This window comes from Lepidothrix coronata, unplaced genomic scaffold (genome assembly GCF_001604755.1).
Source record: "Lepidothrix coronata isolate B3197 unplaced genomic scaffold, Lepidothrix_coronata-1.0 Scaffold278, whole genome shotgun sequence".
In the NCBI taxonomy this organism is placed as follows: Eukaryota; Metazoa; Chordata; class Aves; order Passeriformes; family Pipridae; genus Lepidothrix; species Lepidothrix coronata.
In genome coordinates, this window is record NW_016690458.1 from 643,423 (window position 1) to 649,301 (window position 5,879).

A 5,879-nucleotide genomic window follows, 5' to 3' on the forward strand; every position below is an offset into this window, starting at 1 on the left:
GCTGTGCCCGTCTTCAGGTCTTTTCTGCCCCTCCTGCACTCCTGAGCTCCTCCCAACAGGTTCCTTCAGGACTCAGCATGAGCTCCAGTCCTCTGCTCGGGAGTTAATCACCAGGTACAGCCTCCCACTGCGGGGGAGGAGCCGCCTTTCCCCGGCTCCCTCACCCAGTTTCCTCAGACACACACCTGACACTTGGTGCCCAGTGTCCCTTTTGCTCGAGGAGGAAGATCAGCTCTTCAAGCTGCCCCTTCCTTTTCCTTGTAACTGATTAATGTACTGCCCTCCCCTTCCCTTCCCCAGAGAGGTCCCCACCCTTGGCCAAGCAGGCTCTAACCTGTTTTGTCCCTCACTGTGCTCACAGTGGAAATGCAGATGCTGGAACTTGTTCCTGCTTGAAATTTGTTCCAAATCAAACATGCTGCTCAGTGTCAGTTATAATGAAATACAAATATCCCAAGTGGGTAATCAGACTTGGCAAAGGAACTTACTCATCCCTGAGCCACAGCTAACGCTCCTCCTTCGCATTTCTTGGGAGCCTGGCTCTGCTACACCAGCATGGGGCAGAGAAGCCAGAACATCGTATTTTTTGGTACCACAGTGTCACAGTGTTTGTATAAAGCACAGCAGGAATCTTGGTCATCAGATACCACAGGTGAGAAGAGCAATAGCTCACATGCTCTTTTAGCATCTCCCTGGAAATCCTTCAAGGAAAGGACATTCAACCCTAGGATCCTGGAGCTGTGCAGAGGGTGATACTGCCCACGTGCTGCCTATTCTGGGATTACTTAACTCCAGCTTCCCAAAAGCACCATGGAGCTATTTTTGGAGGAACAATACAGGCAGACATGGCTGTGTGAATTAAAGCAGGTGCAGGAGCACACCACGAGAACACAACACAGTGTGTGACGAACAGAGGAGCACACGGGACCTCCCTCCCCACTCAGCTCACTCTGGAGCTACTGAGCTCCTCACGGTCAACCAGGGAATGAAGAACTGGCTGGAGAGTTGATCTAATCAGTTGGCCTTTTATCTATAAAATCCCTGGAGATTAAATTCATTCAGGCTAAAACAGGTCATGTAAAAGCTAAATGTGTGCTCTGGAATAATCACAGGACGATTGTCAATGGAGAGGGATGACCACGCCTGAGTGTGAACCAGCACATTCACAATGCAGGCTCTAAGTCAGCTGGGATGAATCATGTCCCCCAGGGACTATCACTCTCCAGGGACTAGAGCTGAGTGGGATGATTAGTTCAGATTAGCTGTCTAGTCTTTAGATGCCTGAAGTCAGGATGTAGCCTCAGCAGGACTGTGCAAATGGCAAGAACAGAAGCAAAAGTGGATGGAATCAGAAAACAGAAGTTGGATGTCATGGCTTTGCTGTGGTGCAGCAAACAAGGGCAAAAATAGCAGCAGAGATGGGACAACATTGTAACAAAGCTGCTGGCACACAAGTGTTATAGGTGAAAATAAGTGTTAGAGCACCTTAAAGAATAACTAATTTAAAATGTGAGGTGACCAGCCAACCCAAGGTAAGGAAGTTCGGGGAAATAACACAGGGAAGGGGCAGTAACATAATGGGTGTTTTTCTGGAGCTGCTTTGCCAGTGATAACATAAAAGAAGGGTAACACCACCCTGCTTTTTGCCTTCCTAAAGAGCTGAAGAGAGCATGAATGTTAAAAAAGTCATCAAATGCATATCTTCTGCCACATAAACAACTGCTGCTGACTCTCTAAAGGGATTTACACTGCCTCCAGCTGGTGTTTGGTAATGACCTACTCTTCCTCCAGTAATTTCTCATGGACCTCAGCACATGAAAGCACACACGATGTAAACATCTCCAGCCCAGCTTGTCAGGCTGGGCTCCTTCAGGGTTGGTGGGGAGAGGCAGAGACTTCTAGGAGTCAGTTACCCTGCAGCAGACACCTGAGACAGGTCCCATGAAATGTGCCTGGGAAGTGCTTTATCTCTCCCCACCAAGCAGCAGCAGCTCAGGCTGCCAGTCAGGGACAGAGGTTTACCATGCAGACATCTAAAATTAGATGAGAGGTGTCCTGTCCCTGCTGTCTGGCAAAGAGATAAATGTCTATAATTGGCACTCCACAGGCTCGTTGGCCAACACAGGATGTGGGAATCGCATCAGCCCATTTTTACCAGCTAAAAACAGGGATCTTATCTGGGAGTGTTGTCTGCACACCTTCTGCAGTCAACACAGAAAGACAAGGGGAAAATTCCCTCTGGCTGAACACACCCCCCAAGTGCCACTTCCAAGCCAATGTCCCTGGGCAGCTCTGCTCTGGCTGATACCTGAGCCCAGCCAGGATCCAAGCATTAGGCAATACTTCATCCTTGCATCCCACTACAGATGTTCTTGGAGCTCAGCAAACACAAGTGCCTTGCCTGGGTTTTCCACAGAATGTACCTGCTGCTTCCTCTTCACGCACACATGGCAGGCAGCCTGCCAACCTGTTTCCTGATAGTTCTGGGAGAGCACTCACCCGGGAACATGGGAAGCCAGATTTGCTTCCCCCCCCCCTTTATTTCAGACTGAAACCCACATCTTCCACCACAAAACATCACAGTGCTCCAAGACACTTCTCTACAGACATTTCTGGAAGGCACTGCATAGCAGCGTTCCACTGTGTGGAATTCACTGGCCAGATGCACACGGCCAGCACAGCTGGATGAAAAGTCCCAGTTGTAGTTCCTGAACTGAGCTCTGCCAGCACTGAACCCACAGAGCAGTGCAGAGTCAAATCTCCCCATATTTTGTTTGAGGCTCCCAACCATGGCATTACAGAATCTTCCAAACACAGAGGCAGCAAACAAATTCCTTGTTTCATCTTTTCCATTTGTTTAGGGCTCTCTCAAATTAGGGGACAGGCAGCCTCACACAGGGCACTGGGCACCAGTTGCCAGCCCCAGGTCAAATTATCCATCCACAAGTGATGGCAGGAGAGGCAGAGAACCCCCATGCCCAGCAGTGTTCCCACCATGTGCCCAGGTTCTCTCCTGTCGCAGCTCTGAGGTCCCAGCTACCCCCTGTGCCATGCAGGGAAACCAGTGTGTGGCCATGGATCTGCTGTGGGGGCCCTCCAAGGTCCAGCCCTGAGCTGCTCAGGGCACAGCTGTCAGGAGAGGGACCACCCTGTGCCACTCCCTCAGCTGCTGCCCTGCACTGAACACGGGAAAAAGCACTTTCAGACACCCCTTCCTTCCCTCCTTCTAAAGGGAATACACAGGAATGGAAGTGGGCTTTGTGACATCAGTGGGCCTGGCTACCAGCAGGAAGAGGGTACACAGGGAAGGATGTGGGACAGTGAGTAAATCTGCATGAGATGCCTGGTTTTTGACAGGATGTGGAGCACCCAGGAGCTGGCAGGTGGGATGAGGAATGCAGGAGCCAGGCTCACTCTTTCAGTCAGTGACAGAGTCATCAATGAATGTGCAGGGCTCCTCGCTCCCAAAATAAGCATGAAGGAGCTCTCACCCCCTGGGAGAGCTGCAGCAGCTTCCCAACAGGATCCAGGCTTGGCAGCATGTGCAGGGCCCTCCTACATGAACACACCTGCACGAGACAGCAAGAGCAGGACAGTAGATGTTGATAGTTCCTGCATTTGTGTGCAGGGAAGTGTTCCCAGTAACCTGCCACAGGTCCCTCCAGCAGATCCTTTGCCATTGGACCTAAACTCCCTGGCTCCTCTCAGCACATCACATCTGGAGCAGCCACTGAAATGTAACAGCAGAAGGTGGAATCACACTCCTGTGAGCTCCTGCTCTGCATTCCCAGTGGAAGGATGAGGCCCAACCATCTCTTCTGTCCCACAAATGAGCAGAACAAGCTGCTCAGCAGGTTGAATGACTGTAAGCAAAACAAGTACTCCCTCAACATGTTCAGCAACTTCAGGAAGAACACACGTAGGATGCACAGGACAGCCCTGGACACCTGAAGAAGGGGCAGTGGTAAAAAATAAACCTCACCAGAAGAGTCTGGGAAGGATCACAAGACTGTTAATGTGCAACTGCCCCATCACAGCAGGAGGCCGGGCAGCCAACAGCACCCCCGGGGACAGTCCCTTGGCAGACAGGGGAGAGGTGGGCACTGCACAAGCAGCAGAGCCCACTGCTCACTCATGCTGAGCCTCAGAGTCCGTCCTGTGTCCTCGCCACGTTTCCCGGACTCCCTTGTAAGCTCCTGCCCTCTCCTTGACTTCTCAGGAGAACATGGGGAGTGCTCAGGGCCAAGCCATGCAGACAATGTGCCCGAGAGATGGAGACACTGCTCCCTATGGCACAGCACAGGAGAACCAGCACCCAGAGGGCTGCAAGGGGGGTTCATCCAGCCTTGGGTACCTAAAGGCCCAGGCAAGCTGGACACAGCCCAGGTCAGTGGCAAGGACAGGGCACAGGCTCATCACAGCCTCTTGTAGGAAAAAGAGCAAAGAAGCCTTGATTAGGGTTTATTAATCAGGGAGACAACAAAGATCAGACAAAGCACAGCAGATGTGAAGAGGCAGATGGGGAGGGCAGGAGCCTCTACAGGGGGGTCTCCACTAGGAAATGTGGACAATGCTCTCAGGTACAGGGTGGGATTCTCGGGGTGTGCTGCGCAGGGACAGGAGTTGGACTTGATGATCCTTGTGGGTCCCTTCCAGCTCAAGATATTCTGTGATTCTAAATTAGCTGCCACCAGCATCGTCCAAGGAAAAACCCCATGTACTCACAACCAAACCCCTGCACTGGGGCCTGAGATGACCACTGTATTTGTGGCACAACTCTCTTGGCAGAAAAGTTAGAAAGACACAGAAGTTTCTAGGTGTTAACTTAAACCTTTCCAATTCCCTCCACCATGACTTTCATCTTCCTGGAAGAAAGCACATACAGTCTGGCTGTGGAGCTCCAGGAATTGTTCAGCACACCTGCAGAGGGGATCAGCAAACCTCTCCAAATGCTCAAGAGGCACTTCAGCACATCCCTGGGATGCAGACAACCCTTGCTATGTGCTCAGGATTAAACCAGTCCCACAGAAATGCTGCAAGTAGGAGAATGTGGAAAAATACGAGTGGGGCCCAGGGTCAGGCACGGCTCCCACTGCTCCTCAAAGTGGTGCCATGAAGTGGCAGTGGCACATCACAGGGACTGGGCCTGCAGAACCAGTCCCCTCCCAGCTGATGCTCACCTTCCTATGGCTTTGCTACTCTTCATCTGATACAAAGCTCCAGTGGAAAAATTCGCTCTTACTCAATCCTTCGAGTGAGGGGCAGGATAAGGGACACAGGACAGTGGTTAGTCCAGTTGCCAGGTCAGGAGCAGCAGTTCTGACCCAAGGGCTTGGTGGGGCAGAGGCACAGCTGAAACTGTCACTTTGTGGAAGGTGCAGATGGGAGTCACAAATCTGGTAGTTGCATTTTAGCAGGGCTTAAGCGCTGGACAGCACAGGAATAGAGATCACCCAGGATGCCTATGCTCTCAGCACTTCAGTGTTTTAAAGATGCAGGGAAAACAGGTCAATACCCAAATATGGTGTGAGCACAGCGGCTGAGATGGCACAGAAAAACATTTAAACACCTAAAATAGAGAGTGGGCATCGAAGGGTATCAGATGACTCCGCCCTACTCCAAAATGTCTTAAGAAAATCAGCCTGAAGCAAGAGTCTTCCCCAGCTTGACCCTGTGAGGCAAAACATGCTCCTGCTCTCCCACTAGTGCAAAACAGGAGAGAAGGAAGACACTGAGCAGTGACCCTTCTGCTCACAGAGAGCAAGCCAAGATCCAGCTGAAACCCTGAGTGCTTCCTAGGGGCTCATGGCTCTTCATTTCAAGATACCTGGGAAAGCTGGGGGAATAAGTCCTTTGGAATAACCAGTGATGTCCAAATT